General features: G+C 45.7%; 1 protein-coding gene across 2 annotated transcripts in view; it reads right to left on the bottom strand.

The window, feature by feature from the left end:
* DYNC1I1 (dynein cytoplasmic 1 intermediate chain 1) overlaps positions 1-19,721 on the bottom strand; it is a 380,644-nt gene extending 360,923 nt beyond the window's left edge. For both annotated transcript variants that reach the window (XM_052638333.1, XM_052638334.1), the window contains exon 1: positions 19,612-19,721. The gene's annotated coding sequence lies outside the window, so the exon portion shown is untranslated. The remainder of the gene's footprint in view (positions 1-19,611) is intronic.
* Between the last annotated feature and the right edge of the window lie 529 nt (positions 19,722-20,250).

The raw sequence follows: 20,250 nt of genomic DNA, 5'->3' as shown, positions 1-20,250 counted from the left end.
AGGGTATCACAAAGATGATCTCCTTGACCAAACCCTAGTTGGGTTCCTCTGAGTGTTTTTCAACTAGGCCCTGTCCATGGGCATGTTCTCCAATTTTAGAAACAGTCCTGATAAGTCAGTTTGGCCAGAGTGTCCCACCTTCCAGCTCTGATCACTAATGCTGCTGCTGCTGCTAAGTCGCTTCAGTCATGTCTGACTCTGTGCAACCCCATAGATGGCAGCCCACCAGGATCCCCGTCCCTGGGGTTCTCCAGGCAAGAACACTGGAGTGGGTTGCCATTTCCTTCTCCAATGCATGAAAGTGAAAAATGAAAGTGAAGTCACTCAGTCGTGTCCAACTCTTAGTGACCCCATGGACTGCAGCCTACCAGGCCCCTCCATCCATGGGATTTTCCAGGCAAGAGTACTGGAGTGGGTTGCTGTTCACCAATACCTGACTGATATCTGATTGGGTTCCTTATGCCCCACATCTCCCAAGTGATAGCTGATCACCTCGGCCTGCCTTTATCAAGAATCCTATTAAGGATTAGCTTGAATCCCTACCATTATCCTGATGTTTCCTTTTAGTAATTTTCCATACACTGACCCCTATTCTGCTTGTTCCTGTCGTTCAGTCACTAACTCTTTGCGATCCCATGAACTACAGTGTTCCAGGCTCCCCTTTCCTTCACTATCTCCTGGAGTTTGCTCAAATTCCTATCTATGGAGTCAGTGATGCCATCCAACCATTTCATCCTCTGCTGCCCCATTCTCTTCTTGCCCTCAATCTTTCCCAGCATCAGGGTCTTTTCCATTGAGTCAGCTCTTCGCATAAGGAAGCCAAAGTATTGGAGCTCCAGCTTCAGCATCAGTCCTTCCAATTAATATTCAGGGTTGATTTCCTTTAGGATTGACTGTTACATGGCTATAAATTCCGACTTTTCCTTGTTGTATTCAAAGCTGGGCATGATCTTTCTCCCCTTTGCAAAACCCCATTGCAGTGGTCCTGATATTACCATGATGCATAGTCCCCCCTGAATAAAGCTTGCCTTACCATTTCTTTAACAAGTGTCATGAATACATTTTTCTTGGAACACATGTAAAGACTAAGAAAACACTAAATATGACTGTTAACCATATGACTGCCAGAACATGTGTCCTAGGTAAAGCAACTTTCATTCCGAATTTTCCCCAGAGAGTTTACAAAACACTTGTGTGTGCTGCCCAGATCAAACCTTCCCATTGTTCAGGAAGGTAACAGTGGTCCTGACAATGTTAGTCAGTTGTGTCTGACTCTTTGCAACCCAAGGGCTGCAACCTGCCAAGCTCTTCTGTCTCTGCAATTCTCAGGCTACAATGGGCTGCCATTTCCTCCTCCAGGGGGTCTTCCCAACCCAGGGGTCAAACTCGGGTCTTGTGGTGGATTCTTTACTGTCTGAGCCACCCGGTGTTAAGGAGAGACAGAGACAACAGGCCCCACATGGAGTCATTGTTCTAAGCCCATGTCATCACCAAACCGAAACTTGATACCAAACTTTATTACTGGCTTAATAATAGCACTACCACAAAGGGCTGGGGCTTCCCACGTGGCTCAGAGGGAACGAATCCACTTGCTAACGCAGGAGATGCCGGTTCAACCCCTGGGTCAGGAAGCTCCCCCAGGAGAAGGAAATGGCCACCCACTCCCCTATTCTTGCCTGGGAAATCTCATGGACAGAGGAGCCTGGCAGGCTTCACTCCATGGGGTCGCAAAAGAATCTGACTCGACTCAGCAACTGAACAACAACTTAATTACAGCTTCAAACCCTCACAGGGAAGAAACTTAAACTAGTCAATCTAGAAATACCTGGGAAGCCCTAGATAGGTAAATGGGGGCAGCCAGATTCGTGGATGGTTGAATAAAGCCCATACGATCTTTTAAAATTTACTCAGCTGAATTCTGTCTTTCAGCAATCTCGGTGGCAGCAGGGAGAAGCAGAGGAGACTTCTCACAGCTGTGGGGATGATGAGAAGCAAGGCACGGGAGCCACAAATCCTTCGAGCTCTCTTGTGTTTCTCATCATCTCTGGGGGTAAGTTCCTCTCAATTCTCAGCTCTGCTGTCTTAGGGCAGAACTCCCAACCTAGCAGACTTTCCAGTCCAGGGTTTCATGGTTCACCTTGGGCTGGGAGACAGTTCCATCCGGAACACAAGTCCCTATCCTTGGTTCAATCCACAGTTCCCTATCTGACTAAAATCCCTAGTTCCGTTTCGGGAGCCGCTGGTGATTCATTCTGCAGTCCCTCGTTTGACTGGAAGCCTGGTCTGCGGTCCCCATCTGTTGGGGTCAGCTGGTTCACTCCCCAATTTCACACCAAGAATTGCCAGTCCACAAGACACGTCTTTGGTCCTGCTGCTGTGTTATCGTGCACATGTTTGCTTGTAGTTCAAGGCTGCGCCTAACGGAATCTCAGAAACCAAAAGCTGCAAAACTAGTGAGCCTGGATTGAGATCATAAAAGCTGTCAGGCAGGGCTTCCTACCTATCTCTAAGACTCCCATACTAGATACGTTGGTGGCAGGATGGTTAGGCTGACACTAAGTCACCCACCAAACTCCAGCAAATTTTCATCCATCAAGGTACCTTATAAAACACCACACAATCTCTGGCCCGCCAGGACATCCTTCTTAAGTATTAATCTGGCTCCAAGAAATTTAAGGCCTAGCTTAAAACAAAAATGGGATGTTTAGGTTCCAAAGAGCTGAGTGGGCCATCTTTAGGCAACACCTGCTCATTATGTCTAAGAATCTAGTCCTGGGAAACGTATACACGTCCAAAACCTGCAAAATCTTACCAAAACCAACCTAAAATCACAATGGCCACGAGAAGAAATATTCCAATTAGACAAGACTGTGTTGGAGAAGGAAATGGCAACCCACTCCAGTGTTCTTGCCGGGAGAAGCCCAGGGACGGGGGAGCCTGGTGGGCTGCCGTCTCTGGGGTCGCACAGAGTCGGACACGACTGAAGCAACTTAGCAGCAGCAGCAGCAGCAGCAGCAGCAGTTCATTTAAGAAGTACATTTGAAAGCAAGTGCTCCCACATTAACAAACAGAATGGGAAACCTACTTCAATCAGTATGCAAAAGCTTCCAAAAAGCTTCAAGATTCCAAAATAACATCATTAAAAAATTCATTACAAAAGGCTAATAAAAAATTAAAGATGCAAGAAGTACCTAAATCAAGACAGTAAGACTGACATAACTCCCGCTGCTCCCCTCTAACTTGCTTGCCTGAGTACTCACGCTCTCCAAGTCTCTACCTGACCCGACTTTCCACTCTGGGAAGTTACCTTTTAAAATAAATCACCCCACCAAAGCTGCTGGAGATCCTCCTCAGGTTATTTTTCACTCCTTGATCAAAGACCAAACTAAAAGACCATAGGTAAAGAATTTCCTAAAACTGGAAGAGAACCAAAAGTTTTCTGAAGAATTTGAAGTCCTCATTTGAACCTACGACCAGGGCTGCCAGATAGATGTTCATGAGCTCGTGCAACTGCTGGTAGGACCTGGTGATGCCTAAAAAGGATGCAAGAAGCAGAATGGTGGAACCCTACTGACAATATTTCAGATCCTCCCTCTTTAACATGGTCCCCTTATGGAGCAGAAAAAGCTTGCAAAATGCAGCTGATCTCTTAAAAGCCATACCTAGAGTTTTCCTTGCCCACGATGATTGGTCAAACATGCAAACAAGAGAAAAATGAATCTGTAGCTGACTGCGCCTGACTTTAAAACTTGTCTGGAAGTTCTCTTCCTAAGGTATCCTGGGTTCCACACAATAAATAAACCTGCTCTCACTGCCCAACTTGTAAATGGATTATGTCCTGAGATTAGTGGATTGAAAAAAAGGTAAATCACAACGAACTGTGGACAATTCTTCAAGAGATGGGAATACCAGACCACCTTATCTGCCTCCTGAGAAATCTGTATGCAGATCAAGAAGCAACAGCTAGAACCAGACATGGAATAATGGACTGCTTCCAAACTGGGGAAGGAGTACATCAGGGATGTATATTGTCACCCTGCTTATTTAACTTACATCCAGAGTACATCATGTGAAATGCCAGGCTGGATGAAGCACAAGCTGAAATCAAGATTGCCGGGAGAAATACCAATAACCTCAGATATGCAGATGACACCACTCTTATGGCAGAAAGTGAAGAGGAACTAAAGAGCCTAAGAGCCTCTTGATGAAAGTGAAAGAGGAGAGTGAAAAAGTTGGCTTAAAGTTCAACATTCAGGAAACGAAGATCATGGCATCCGGTCCCATCACTCCGTGGGAAATAGATGGGGAAACAATGGAAACAGTGAGAGACTTTCTTTCCTTGGGCTCCAAAATCACTGCAGGTAGTGACTACAGCCATGAAATTAAAAGACGCTTACTCCTTGGAAGGAAAGCTATGACCAACCTCAGTTCAGTTCAGTCGCTCAGTCGTGTCCGACTCTTTGCGACCCCATGAATTGAACTGAACTGAGGTTGGTCATAACTTTCCTTCCAAAGAGTAAGCATCTTTTAATTTCATGGCTGTAGTCACTACCTGCAGTGATTTTGGAGCCCAAGGAAAGAAAGTCTCTCACTGTTTCCATTGTTTCCCCATCTATTTCCCACGGAGTGATGGGACCGGATGCCATGATCTTCGTTTCCTGAATGTTGAGCTTTAAGCCAACTTTTTCACTCTCCTCTTTCACTTTCATCAAGAGGCTCTTTAGTTCCTCTTCACTTTCTGCCATAAGAGTGGTGTCATCTGCATATCTGAGGTTATTGGTATTTCTCCCGGCAATCTTGATTTCAGCTTGTGCTTCATCCAGCCTGGCATTTCACATGATGTACTCTGGATGTAAGTTAAATAAGCAGGGTGACAATATACATCCCTGATGTACTCCTTCCCCAGTTTGGAAGCAGTCCATTATTCCATGTCTGGTTCTAGCTGTTGCTTAGACAACATATTAAAAAGCAGAGACATTACTCTGCTGACAAAGGTCTGTCTTGTCAAAGCTACGGGTTTTCCAGTAGTCATGTATGGATGTGAGAGTTGGACTATAAAGAAAGCTGAGCGCTGAAGAATTGATGCTTCTGAACTGTGGTGTTGGAGAAGAGCTTGGACAGCAAGAAGATCCAACCAGTCTATCCTAAAGGAAATCAGCCCTAAATATTCATTGTAAGGACTGATGCTAAATCTGAAACTCCAACACTTTGGCCACCTCATGCAAAGAACTGACTCATTGAAAAGACCTTGTGGCTGGGAAAGACTGAAGGCAGGAGGAAGAGAGGATGACAGAGGATGAGATGGTTGGATGGCATCACCGACTCAACAGACATGAGTCTGAGCAAGTTCTGGGAGTTGGTGATGGACAGGGAAGCCTGGTGTGCTGCAGTCTACAGGGTCGCAAAAAGTCGGATATGACTGAGCGACTGATCTAAACTGAAAAAGGCAGAAAACAGGATGGGAGGCCACTGGTTTGACTGAACTCATGACCAATGCTGAGCACTTTGAAAGGACTTTGGAATAAGACAGCGCACAAAAGTCTGCCCAACTATTCGCCTTTACACTACAACAGGTCCAAGACGAGTGACCAAAAATAATACCTGGGCCTCCCACAGAGCACCCTCCTCAAGAGTCTGTCATCAAAAGGCTGGTCTAGGGGTCCACATCTCAACTGTAATCAACCAGGGCACTGGAAAAAAGATTGCTCTCAAAAATTCTATCAAAATTCTTCAACAGCAACTTAAATTCTCTCCTATCTTTCCCCTAAAGGGGGCCCTCTTTTGGGCCCCTCCAAGAGTTGACAGGAGCACAAGGAATTCTCTGATAAGCTGCCACCAGTAATTGCTTTAAATAGCCAAGGGGAAACTAAAATTAAAATTAATGGAGGGACTTCCCTGGTGGTCCAGTGGTTAAGAAGCCACCTTCCAATGCAGGGGATGCAGGTTTGATCCCTGGTTGGGGAAATGAGATCCCACATGCCTTGGGGCAACTAAGCCCACGCGCTGCAACTAGAAAAAGACTGCGTGCCACAACAAAGACCCAGCACAGCCAAAATTAAATAAGCAGTTTAAAAATGTCAAAAGTAATGGGAAACCTTGCCAACTTGTGATAGATACCAGAGCTACAGTCTCTACTTTAAACCCCACTGTCATAGGACAACACATGCCTTGGAGTGAAAAAAAAGTTCCCATGGTGGGTGTCTATTAACATTCTTCCACAAGCAGGACAAATGACTCTGGGACCTTTCCCTGAGAAAGTTCCCTTGCTTGCTACATGATACAGCTCCAGTCAATCTACCAGGCTTCCCTGGTGGCTGAAATGGTGAAGAATCTGTCTGCAATGTGGGAGACCCGGATTCGATCCCTGGGTCAGGAAGACTTCCTGGAGAAGGGGACGGCAACCAACTCCAGTATTTTTGCCTGGAGAGTCCCACAGTCAGAGGCTATAGTCCATGGGGTCGCGAAGAGTCAGACACGACTGAGCAACTAACACAGCTCCAGTCTAACTATCAGGTAGTGATCTCCTTCCTGAATTAAAAGGGCTAATATATTTTGCTTCTAGCGGACACCTCACCTTAGAATTTTAAGACCAAGCTGAACCTGATCCTTGATGTTCTTTACAGTCTGTCCTTGATATAGAAGAGAAAGGATTCCAGCAAAAGACCTCTAACTTAATCAAGGTGCCTGAAAATCTGTGGGCTACCTCTAACATTGACCCTGGACAAATAAAAGGTACAGCACCTATAAAATTTTCATAGAGGAAACCAAATCTCTTCCTAAACTGCCTCAACAGCCATTAAAACCTGAGATGATGCAGGGTCTTATACCAGTAATAGACCAGTTCTCTCAGGGGCTAACCATTCCCCGTACCAGCCCCCGTAACACCTGGTCTTAACAGTCCTGAAACCCCATGGGTGGGGATGGCAATTTGACTTGAGATTAACAAGATTCCCTACTTCCCAGCTGTTCCATACCCCCAAACCCTTTGTCACAAGTGTCCTCAGACTCGAAATGGCTCACAATTGTGGACCTCTGTCCAGTCTTCAGCACGCTGGGACATCAACAACTGTATTCGCTTGGAACAAACAACAATATACCTGGGACAGGCAAACTTGGAGGGTTCAGTGAGACCCCTTCTTATTTTTCCCAAATACTCCACCAAAACTTAGGTACCCTCCATTTCCCCAGGAAACTGACCCTGCTACACTAAGAATATAGCCAAACTTCTGCTATTTTCAGGTACCAAAGAGGCATCTATAAAGAATCCCACTTATTTGCTATGACAGTTAGCTAAACAAAGACATAAAGTCTCCAAGGAAAAATTATAATTATCTCCAGACACTACTCATTACTTAAGTCATAATCTAAGCACTGAAGGAATCCAGTGAGCTCCAAAACACCAAGCTGATCCCCAAATTCCCTAAGCCACATCGAAACAACAACCTTGTGCATCCATAGGCCTGGCTGGTTATTGCAGAGTATGCGTTCCTAATTTTTCCTCTATTGGCTTTCCTACTCTATGAACTCACTAAAAGCTCAATCACTGAACCAGCTCCTGGGGAAGATAAACATGAGCAGGCCTTTATGAGACTAAACCAAGTGCTGCAAGAACCGCCTGCCCCAGGGCCACCCAACTTCAAAATCTTTCACCTTATTTGTACATGAAACAGATAGCCAAGCCCTGGGGACGCTCAAGCAAGAACATGAGAAGTACAGAAGTGAAGTGAAAGCCGCTTAGTCATGTCCAGCTGTTTGCAACCCCATGGACTGTAGCCCACCAGGCTCCTCTGTCCATGGGATTCTCCAGGCAAGAATTCTGGAGTGGGCTGCCATGCCCTTCTCCAGGGAAACTTCCCAACCCAGGGATTGAACCCATGTCTCTTACATCTCCTGCACTGGCAGGCAGGTTCTTTACCGCTAGCGGCACCTGGGAAGCCCTAGGAAATGACATTTACTTACAAACTCCACACACTGTCCAAAATCTTCTCAATTCTGAAGTAACTCCACATTTCTCTGCAAACATACTAACCTCCTATGAGACGATTCTGCTTTCAGCACCTAAGTCTGCATCCCAAACAAAACAGTCTGCTATGTTACTACCCTTGACCAAAGACGGTGAGCCCATGACCTTTGTGACACTGTGTCCTAATTCACAAAGTGCCCCTTTGACTAATCCTGATCTAAATTTGTCTGTTGATGGGTCACACTAAACAAAAAAGGAAATTTCCAAGCTGGCTATGCTGTCATTACCCAATATGAATTTTTAAGAGGGTAAGTCTCCCATAAGCTACATCAGTCCAACAAGCAGAGCTCCACGCCCTGACCAAGAGCATGCTAGTTACCAGAAGGACAAATTGTTGGGATTTATACCGGAAGCTGGTATGCCTTTGGGATCATGCATAATTGGAATGTTAAGGAAGCTAAGGGTTTTTTGTTTTGTTTTGTTTTGTCTACCAGTCTTAGTGACTCAATTACGTCCAACTCTTTGTGACCCCATGGACTGTAACCTGCCAGGCTCCTCTGTCCATGAAATTCTCCAGACAAGAATAAGTGAAGTTGTTCAGTCGTGTCCGACTCTTTGCAACCCCCATGGGGGTGTAGCCTATCAGGCTCCTCTGTCCTTGGGATTTTCCAGGCAAGAGTGCTAGAGTGGATTGCCATTTCCTTCTCCAGGGGATCTTCCCGACCCAGGAATCGAACCCAGGTCTCCTGCATTGCAAGCAGACGCTTTACCGTCTGAGCCACCAGGGAAGATGCTTTACCGACTGAGCCACCAGACAAGAATACTGGAGTGGATTGCCATTCCCTTCTCCAGGGGATCTTCCTTACCCGGGGATCGAACCTGGGTCTTCTGCATTGCAGGCAGACTCTTTACCATTTGAGCCACCAGGGAAGCCCTTTAAGTCTAACAGGACCCCAGCAAAAACAGACAGCAGGTAAAAAAACCTTCTTGCTGCTACTCCCTTACCTGTTGAAACTGCTGTCATAAAAACTGAGGCTCACACTAAAAAGACTGAACCTGAGTTGTCAGGGGATTGCGTTAGCTGACTTCCATGAAAAGGCAGCAACAACAGAATCTACAAAGGCTGTGGGTCACGTGGATGAAGTCCACTCTGTTCCTGCAAAACATGATCCCTTGTTGCCAGACTTTTGCCATCCTGATGTCCCTATTAACAGGCAACTGCCTGCTTCTTAGGTGTTTTTTTTTTTTTTTTTTTTTTGATGTGGACCATTTTTAAAGTCTTTATTGAATTTGTTACCATATCGCTTCTTTTTAATGTTTTGCTCTTTTTGGCCATGAGGCATGTGGGGTCTTAGCGACCAGGAATCAAACCCCCTCCTCCTACATTGGAAGGCGAAGTTTTAACCACTGGACCCCCATGGGGAAGGCAAAGTTTTAACCACTGGACCCCCAAGGAAGTTCCACTGGACCACAGCCTGCTTCTGAGTCAGAGAAATCATGATCTTCAAACAATGGTTGTCAATTCAATGAGCAGTCAGGGCTACTGGGGAACCCAGGACAGTGCTTGGTTCTTCCCGGCTCCCCAGCAAGCTCCATTTGTCAGGTTTTGCGTTCCTTCATCCACTGCGGTGTGATTAAAATGACTCAAATCAGGAAATAAACATTGATAGTGTTAGGTAGTTAGAATAGAAAAAAGGAGTCCAAAATGGCAGTGGCTAAAAGACAAAGAAGGGAAAAGCTTGCGAAAATAGAACAAAGGGAGGTCCGAGGACCAGAGTGAGGACTTTAGGTAAACAAACAGCACTCCTGGCTAGCCCAGTTTACATAGGGCAGGCCCAGGAGGAGGAAAAAAAAAAAAAAACATATAAAAAGAGGAGCCAAAATTGGGCCAGGGCCTCTCTTCTCTTCACATCTTTTGGGTCGGCATTCCCTCACACCTCAAGGATGTATTTTCCTTTATTTTCTAAACGAAACTGAGCTGTAACACTGGCCCATCCGAGGGCTGTAACGCTGGTCTGTCCGTCACTTCATATTTTTGTTGCGACGAGACAGAACCAAGGAAATTACACACTCCCCCGACAGTAAGAGGCCTTCTATAAAATCGCAAAAACAGTTCACCACCAATGTCTGACCTGCCAGCTCCCCAAACCTGGAAAACGATGTTTGTTCCCAGAGGCCTCAAACCTTCACCCTTTGAGCCCTCTGAATACCTGCAGCTGGACTTCATCCAACTGCCACTTAGTGGGGGTTACCAATATATTCTTACCGTATGTATGTTTTTTGGATGGGCTGAAGACTTCTGCTGCAAGGTTGATGCCTTCCTTACAGGGAACAGCTTTACTCCATGTTGGATCTGTTTCTTAAACCTTTGCTTCCCATTGCTTTTGTTCACTAAAAGGATACTGCGTCCATACATAATGACCTGCCTGGGGGAATCCTGCCCCTCTGCCCAAATGTTAAACCAAGGAGCCTTTGTACAGGACTCTGTCCACATATAGGTGACTATAGGAAGGAAGAAATTAATCCATTGCCTCCCCTGGCTTGCCATTCCAGGAGATTTTGCAAGATTAACGGCCTTTTCACGTTGCTTTCTCACCACCCGCCCACCTCCATCTCTGTTCTATAAAAGAACCTGGCATCCAGACCTGGATGAGATGGTTATTTTGAGACATTAGTCTGCCATCGTCTTGGTCAGTGTTCTTTCCAAATAAAGTCATATTTCTTACCTCAGTGCCTCGTCGCAGATATACTGGCCTGTTGTGCAGCTTGCTTGTTGGCAAACTTTGCCATCCTGACAAAGACAACAGAAAACAGCCTGTTTCTGAGTCAGAGAAATCATGATGGGCAAACAACAGCTGTCGATTCAATGACCAGTCAGGGCTCTCAGGAACCCAGGATGCTGGGTTCCCCACCGTCTGCCCATCAAGATTTCTGACTCAGAAGCAGGCTGCTGTCTATTGTAAGGACATTGGGACGGAAGAGTCTGGCAGCAAGACTGCAGGTGACTGATGGGAAGTGTATTCCCACTTGAGGTGAACCTTCCACAATCATCACTGACTGCGGCAACCACTTCACTGGGAAAATCATATAAAGCTTTAACAAAACCCTGTAAACTTGAAATTATCACTGTCCCTGTCACCCTCAACCATCAGGCAAGGTGGCTGAGATCAATAACGGATCCTCAAGGTTAATATCTCCAAACCTGCTCAAATTATGAGCCCCCCTTGGCCTGCGGTAGCGCCTCTGCTTCTGCTGACTATTCACAGGACCTCCTCTCCTATACCTGTGTTATAACCCAACTTTTCTATCTACTTTAAAATCTTCAACTTGGTGGCCTTCAAATTTTAATAATTCATATTCCTTCATTTTAAGAAACAAGGAGCTCTCAAGGGAAATGAGTACAATTCCCCCCTTTAAAGTTCATGGCAAAAGATATGGGATTTCATCCTTGCTTGATGTGCCAATTACTTTTCGACAGTATTTGAAAAATATTAAAAAGCCTAAAAGACAAAGCAGGGAAATCTGTATTCAAAACCCCAAACCTGGCCTTTACAATGTCTCTGGGTGGTCCATATTTGCATTGGGAGATTTGGTTTGGCATTTTAACTAAAGTAAATAGATTCTCACTCTCCTCTGAGTCTGAAAACATTCAAAGAGAGAGGATCCTCTTTCGGTAACCTACACCTTCTGAAAGTGAACAAAGTCACACTTTTTAAGGAAACAAGCAGAGAAGTTTTCTGTTATTCTTTCTCCCACAAAATACTCATCAGTTCCCACAATGCGTTGCTCTTCTGATACTAATGGGGTGGATGGTGAAACAGGAGAGTCATTTCATTTTTAAAAGGGGACACTGTCAAAACACACATTCCCCACAGGGCCTTCTACCCTTTCAGCCACTCAAACCCACTGCCTACTAACACCAACTCCAAAAATCCCACAAGCTGAATCCAAAACAGACTACTATGATCATCCCCTCCACGTGGGCCCACTGTAGCATTCAAACACTTGGTCAACTTTTAAAGGCTTCCATATGTGCCTTACAGGATCTAAACTACTTTCAAAAGGAGAGGACTTCATTCCATTTCAATTACTAAAATCTTCAGCTTGTCAAACAAAGAAACAGGTACTATTTCAAGCTGGAGTGGAAAAATCCATACCCAATGAGAGAAACTGATGGCGGCCAAGGATATAGCATAGTGTGCCATCATTTATTCATTAGCACTATTTAAAATGCATGTGTTACTCTTGGCTTCACTCTACATATTAACATAAAATAGAAATCTGACAAATGGATAAAGATTTCTCCTTTCTCACCAGAAAGGAGCCAAAGGGCTGCTCTGCTCAGAGGAGAGTGTCAGATCAAAGTCAGATCAAAAGGATCAGACCAAAGGACTCACAAAGGAAAACACAAGGCTCAAACCACCCTACCCGTCACTTAGAAAATGATAGGCTGTCTCCCTCAAGGCTGCCGTTCCCTCTGCAGAAATGTTCAATGTGATACTGGTTCACGAAGGTAAAGCTTCCAGAATTTGAGGCCATGTTCATACTGGGCCCAGCTGTGCAATAGAAACTACATTTTAGGAAGTGAATGTTTTACTAAACACATTACAAATAATCCAAGGGGAAAGAATAAGATCTTATAATAAAAGGAAAATTAAGTGGGATTTATTCTGGCTAATATTTCAGGTCAATAAGCTTGTTGAGAGCCACTGTGTGTAAAAACCCTCTGCTGAAAGATACAAAGGATGCCTCAGGGAGCCTAGAGTCTAGAAATGGAAGGAGGCAGATACATAGCATGTTTCATTTTTAAAAAGCATACCTTTGGTTCAAAGCAGAACAAGATCACACAAGTCCCTGAAAAGAGAAGGCGAGAGAGTGATATCATGGCTGTTGAATAACAAAAAGCATCCTCCATACATTGAGAATGGGCCACATATTGCACCGAGTTCTTTCATTATCTGCATGCCTTACAATAATTTTGCAAGCCAGGTATTGATATTCCCATTTCACAGATGAAGAAACTGAGGCTCTCAGAGGCAGTCAATGGAATATCATGCTTCTTATTTTCCTTCCCTTATGCTGCCTCTTAGATGTTATATTCTTCCCTGGTAGAAGGCTAAAGAAATGAACTTAGCTTAGGGCAGGGAAGATTTCAGCAGAAAACCAGAGCATCTAAACTAGGGCTTCTCAGGCTTGGCTGTCCTGTGCATTGTAAGCTGGCCAGGAGCCAACCTGACCTCTCCCTACTACAGATGCCAGCAGCCACCCTCTCTCACCAAAGGTGAAAACCAAATTGCCCAAATGTCCCCAGGGAAGGACAGTCATTCTTGGCTGAGAACCACTGATCTACAAAAGCACACTGGAGGGACGTCCCTAGTGGTCCAGGGTCAAGATGTCACCTTCCAGTGGAGGGGGTGCAGGTTCCATTCATGGTCGTGGAGCTAAAATCCCACCTGCTTCATGGCCAAAAAAACCAAAGCATAACACAGAAGCAATATGGTAACAAATTCAATAAAGACTCTAAAAATGGCCCACATCAAAAAATATATAAAAAATAAAATATAAACACAGGGGAAAAGGCAGATCTCTTCCTATAAATCACTCAATAAAGGAAAGACAACCATTCACACAGTCACCAGCCTAAGGGCAAGAGATGGGAACAGCAGCTCTGCAGTTCCTTCCAGCCCTGCCACTTTGAGTTTGAGCCACACGGACAGAGCCCATGGACCTGACTCCCAGCACTGGCCCCGCAGTGACCTGTAACACACAGCACCTGTGCTAAATAAATATGTGCTCTCCAAACTGGCATCATGTGCCCTGGCACCCACGAGGCTTTCTACAGAGTGTGCAGGAAAGGAGAGAGCTAATAACATTGTTATTTCCAGATCTCGACCTTCTGTCTGCAGGCTTTCCAAACACTGACCAGCCAGAGAACACCTCTGCGGCTGAAGAGTCATTCAAGGTCTCGTCTCCCACCTCCATTATCATGAGGCAAAAAGGAAACCCAAAGCTCACTGTGATGCTTGACCACAAGGTATAAAAGCATGCTTCTGTAGAAGAGCTTCTTCGGGTACTTTTTAAAAGAGGTTGGAATAGCATTTGGATTTTACTTGGGATTCAAAGAATGATGTCATCATTTTATTTGTAAAGGTCAAGGTTTACAATATTCTGGAAATGACATTCACAGTGATTCTTTACATAATAAAAATGTTAGATGTCAACCTAAAGTGTGTGGAGGTGGGGGAGCAGTAAAATTTTTAAAAACCTTTATAGACGTTATAGGAGAGAAAAAAGGCTGAAGCATAACGAGGCACACTGGTGGTGTCTGTTCCCCAGACAACCTGTTGATCAAAGGCAGTCATCCTCTACAGTGTCTGCAGCTCATTTTTATCATAAAGAATGCCACTGGGGGACCTCCCTGGTGATCCAGGGGCTACAGTTCAACTCTCTCAATGTTGAACTCTCTCGTGCCACAACCGAGACTTGGTGCAGCCAGATAAGGTAAAAATAAACAAATAAATAAAAAGAATGCCCTTGACCCTAACATAAATTTCTGCTTTCACATGTTTACCACACTAACAGCATTAGCTGATCTGTACCCCAAAATGAAACGATGGGGAAGGACTGCAGGGTTGATAGGAACTGAAAATTCAAGGGCATGTAGGTCATCTGGTGAGCAGAGGTCTTCCCAGGATTAAGTACCCAGTTAGGGTTCCAGATCACAACGGTGCAGCTAGATCATGCAAGCCCCAGAACACTGCACTGCTTCAAACTCAACTTTGAAGTAAGTTCATTTTTGCAATAAATAAAGTCTTCAGCTGGGCTTCCCAGGTGGCTCAGCCGGAACAAATCCACCTGCCAATGCAGGAGACACTCAGGAGACACGGGTTCCATCTGTGGGTTCTGAAAGAGTCCCCGGAGTAGAAACAGGCCACCCAGTCCAGTATTCTTGCCTGGAGAACCCTATGGATAGAGGAGCCTGGTGGGCCATAGTCCACAGCGTTGCAAAGAGTCAGACAGACCTTGAGTGATGGAGCACAGATGCAAAGTCTTGCAGCTACCTGGGAAAAATCAACTAATCCAATCTCTGAGCTGTCTTTGCCAGAGACTGTTAATCATTTGGTGCTCAGCAAGACACCATATTGAGAACCAAACGTGTGGGGTATGAGCACACCTCAAGGAAATGCGCTTATCCTCTGCCATGTCGAGAAATGTCCAATTCTCTTGTTCCCCTCTAATAACACATTCAGGCTTTTCCTATCAGCATATGAGAGTGTTCTTGAGGAACTCTGTCCTGCCACAGTAAAAAGCTACAGTAAACAGTACTTTCTTAGCATCCCACATAGAGAAACAATGAACTATGTTGGGAGGAGGATGAACTGGCTTTGGAATATAACCTACATTTGAAATCCAGTCTTTCTACTAACTGGCCTGCTGTGGCCTTGATCGAGTGGCTTAATGTTTCTAGTCACCCAATTCCTTGTTTGCCAAGTGAAGATAGAAATGCCAGCCTTACAGGAATGTTGGGAAGAGTCGATGAACTGTGAGCGTGCAGGGTAAGTGCTGAGTGAGTGGCAAGCAGTGCGAGAGACCCTGGAGACCTCTCGTGGTTGCAGCGTGCATCAGTGGGTGTCGCCCTGCACCAGGCACTCTGGCATGCCTCTGTAGTGAAATGCCAACAATGTCCTGAGGGCCAAGAACATTCCTTCTTGGCTGGCTCCAACAGGATAGTTTTGCCTTGTTTGCAACACACTTCAGCAGAACGGCCTCCACTCCTCCCCCTTCCTAAACAGTGCACCAGAACCAGCAATTCTTAATCTCTTGTTAGTCACAAATACCCGCTTTTCCTGAACACTGCCTTTAGCACAAATGCATAAAATTTTGCATCAATTATATTGGGTTCAATGACCACCTGGAAACTCTCATATGCCTGCCCTCCATGGTGACTGCTTCAGAAGCCTCCTCTAAACAAAGACTCGGAGATGCTTTATAAACACGTGGCACCCGGGCAGCGATGTCTATGTTACAATGCAAACTTCACACTGACAGCCTGGTGCCAGAGTTCCTGCAGAGAAAAAGCAAAGGAAATAAGTCTGGGGTACCAATGAAGAGTTCCCAGGCAAGAGGACTCCTTTTTCTTAACGTGGACCCAGGCAATGGTTTATAAATTTCAAAGAAATGACAGTAGGACTTACTTAATTCTCAAAAGAAGTGAGCTCCAGAAGTTCTCTGTCCCAACAAAGTTCCCAAAAGAACTATTCTCTCACATTTTATAGGGTATGTAGAAGACGCAAACATTGCTAGGAAAAGGGATCTCTGATCAAGGTAACAACTATTTATATGGTATTTGAGACCCATAAAGTATTATGGGGAATTAGCTGATTTCATTAAGGAGACAGAACAAAGGCGATATCTGATGTGAAAAGAGCTATGGTCCCACGTTGGTTTTGCCGTATCATCTGCCTGGCAAAAAAGCATACCAATCGCTTGGCAAAGAAACACGGCTACACTTAAGGCGTAAAAGAAATAGCAATGGCTCACAGGGAAAATGGGCAACAAACCCAAAAGAACAGACAAGCTCAACTTTTTTATTTCTCAGAGAGAATGCTAGCTAAAATGGATAAGTCCTGGTTTTAGAGTCAAACAGAAGTGATTTAAATCCTACCTCTGCTGTGTATCAACTTACTTAACTCAGTTTTATCATCTGTAAAACACAGATAATTTCTACTTCATAAGATTAATATAGGGATTAAAATGAGATAACAGAAGAGCTGGATTTCAATAATAAAAATTAACCAGTATAAACTGTCCTCTATAAGACTAGAGTCAGACTGCCTAGGTTCAAATCCTGGCTCTACAATTTCTCAGCTGAGCAATTTTCAGTAAGTTACTTGACATCCTTGTGTCTTAGTTTCCTTGTTTGTCAAACAATTACAAATAATATCTACTTCAGCAGATTTTTGTGAGGATTAAATATGTTAATACATGAGTAGTTTAAAATCCAATACCTGGTCAAGTACTCAATACATTTTCATAAATATATTGGGAGTGAAATACATTTAACTCAATACATTTACTAAATACACTAAATATATTTAGTGATACACATTTAGTGCAACACATTTAGGAAATGTATTAAGCACTGCTAACATGCTCAGTATTATTTTATTTTATTATAAATAAAAATATTATCAACAACTTTTGTTTTCTTTGATGGGGCAAAGCACAAGAAAGAATGAATAAAAACATGCTTATGATGATGAAAGAATATACTTAAGTTTGCAATGCATGTGTGTGACCTTTACATTTGATGCTATAAGTAACAGAAAGAAACAAAGTGATACACTCAACCTGGGAGAGTGAATGGCCCTTGGGTTTGTTGTTTTGTTGTTGTTTTTTTTTTGCTGTGCCCCATAGCATGTGGGATCCTTGTTCGCAACCAGTGATCCAACCAAGGCCCCCTGCATTGGAAGCACGGAGTCTTAACCACTGGACTGCCAGTAAAGTCTTTTTTCTTTTTTTTTTTTTTAGGTAATTGTTGATGAAGCCTGCGCACACTTGTCTGTGCTAAGAGATATGGCTGGGTTTAAAAACTTGGCATGGATTTTACCAGACTGTTCTACGTGGTTTTTCTGAATGTGAACAGAGCAGTACCCAGGCTTTATCTCCAAGAACTGCTTGACTCAGCACAAGAGAAAGGCTCATTTATTAAATGCAGACTCTGGAAGGAGTGTTTGAAGAAGTAGGAGGGGTGGGGAAAAAAGTTCATAGAGCCAACTCTTAGACCTAAAACGTGATGACAGAAACGCCTGGTGACTTCCTCTTACCATCTCGGTTCATTACAAACAAGGGGCCAGGGACCACTACTGTAAGAACTCTGCTCCATTTTCCTGTGGGTTACATTTATCTTCTCTGCCCATATCCCAAGTGGAGACTATTCTTAATAACACAGAAAAGCCTCAGGACAAATTTCCAGCAGGAGAGGAGGAAAGGCTGGGTGTAGGGAGAGGCTGAGGGGTGTAGGGAGAGGCTGAGCCATCCCTCTGCCTCCAGGGAACTGAGGAGCAGAAGCTCAGCAACCTTGAGGTCCAAGGGGAGCAAGCAGGTGCATCAGTGCCTGATACCCCAGACAAGGAAGAGATAGAGAAGATGTCCTGAGCCAAGAAGTTGCTCCACAGCTGACCCGGCTGAAGAAAGCCTGGACGTTATTTAAAAATACCAGTGATGGTGCTGGAAGGTTTTTAAAAGAAATGGCTTGGGAGCACTGGATCCTCAAACCTCAAGAAACATTGGGAAGTTGGTCCCTATGAAGAGAACAAATGACCACTCGGTGACAGGAGTGTATGATTTTATTTTACTAAGAAGCATAGTCAGAAGAGCAGAGTTTGGGTCCATTTTCTTCCATGAGAAAACTTCTGGTGAAAATTTGGCATTCTAAATAATCAGAGAAATTACGAGTCACATTCCCACTGGTACCCTCAGGTTGCAACTTGCACTGAATGCTCAAATTTACTAATACTGTCAACGTACTTCTCTATAATTTCCATGATGAAAATGTGTACATAAGCAATCACCCTTATCTGTGTTAATATTAACCATATGCTGTCTTCTGCAGCTACCACGCCTTTATGTTAGTAATATTTGCTGCTCATCTGGAATATTTGGAAGCAATTTTACACAACGCTTAACTACAGCAAGTCTACAGCCCACTTGAAAGGCATTCCAGGCAAGAAAATGGCTGGCTACTTCTTCTGCCCCTTACCTAGATGTGGGAGAGTCCAGGATAACGAATATATTCCATCTCCTGTATTTGGTTGAGTTCTTTAATTTCCTAAGTAATTTCCTGTCCTGATCCCGGGTTTCTGTTCACCCTTGTTATAAGTCATGAGACTCCCGCACTCTCAGTTCCCATCAGTGCCGCCAGGATCACTGCCCTTGCGATGACGACGCACGGATTGTTAAGGCCAGAGCGCTGCGGGAGTGGGAGCAGGGGAAGGAGAGCCACGCGGCCGCAAAGGTGTTTACGAAAACATATCCCCCAGCCACACTTTTTTGTGTGTGTGCAGCCGTGAGAGAAACGGGCCCCTTCTTGCGCGAGTGTTTCATTAATGCCTTGCTGGAAGTGCATTCGCTTCCTTCCACTTGGCGGGTAGCAACAGCATCTAAGAGCTTTGCAGACAGCTGAAAATGTACTCAAAACAGCATCCCGCCCGCCCGCCCTCTGCGGCCTCCCCCTCCCCGTCAGCTGGTGCGTCAGCTTATGCCCGGGGGGGTGCAGGCTTCACTGCTGCTAGCCGTCAGCTCCCCGGGAGAAAAACCGAGGCGGGGCGCCCCGGGACGCCCCTCCCAGGGCATAAGGTGGGCGACAAGGTGATGACACCACGACTCACTCTTTCTGCTCCGCGCTCGCCTCCTGGCTCGGCCGGGAGAGCGGCAGCAGGGGCTGCCGCGGGGCTTGGGGACGGGTGGGGGTAGGCTCTGGCCGCTTTCGGGCGCCGCGGAGCACGCAGGAGCCCGGGGAGGGGGCCGAGGCCAAGGTCCGGCTGCGGCTGCAGCGCCGCACTGCTGCCGGGCGGCTGCGAAAGCCGAGGCCCCCCGGGGGCGGCGGTCCGGGCAGCGCGACCACCCCCCGCCCCGCTCCCGTTTACCTGCACGCGGGCGGCGGCGGCACTGGGCTCGCGAGCGCGGCGGCGGCGGCGCCAGAGCGTTTCCCGAGGGCGGCGGGCGGGCGCGCGCAGGATGTGCTGTCTCACGCTGCGCCGGCTCTCGGCTCGCGCTCCTCGGGGACCCGGCACTTCCTCCCGCTCGCGAGCATGACACTGACAGCTCCCCGCGCGCACCCAGGCGGGGGCTCGCCCCGCCCCGGCCCACGCCCTCCGCGCTCCTCCCTCCGGAGGGCCCTCGCACCCGCGCCCGCGGGGAGCTGCTGGCTCCGGCCGGAGGCTCAGAGCGGCCAAGGACCTGGGACTCCTAGGCCACCGCTAGGGCTCACCTACGAGGCTGCAAACGAAGAGCGTCGGTGTTTTGGGAGCTCCTGTCCACCAGCCAACATGGAGCAACTTTCACTCCCTGAGAACTACTTTAGGTTATTTAAATAGGAATAGAGAAAGCTCAGATCCATCTGCTACACCCTAAGACTTACAGATTTAGTCTTAGTTTTGCCCAGAAGAGGAAACACATATTCAGCTTGGCTTGGCAACATTGTTTCATAATGTCCTAGCTTTCAAAACTCTGGGTAACAAAATACCCTGCATATGCTAAGTGAAATAAGTCAGATAAAGACAAAT

Source organism: Budorcas taxicolor, chromosome 4, assembly GCF_023091745.1.
Source record: "Budorcas taxicolor isolate Tak-1 chromosome 4, Takin1.1, whole genome shotgun sequence".
NCBI classification, from domain to species: Eukaryota; Metazoa; Chordata; class Mammalia; order Artiodactyla; family Bovidae; genus Budorcas; species Budorcas taxicolor.
The sequence above is the reverse complement of the archived record's forward strand: the minus strand, read 5'-3'. Positions and strand labels throughout refer to the sequence as shown.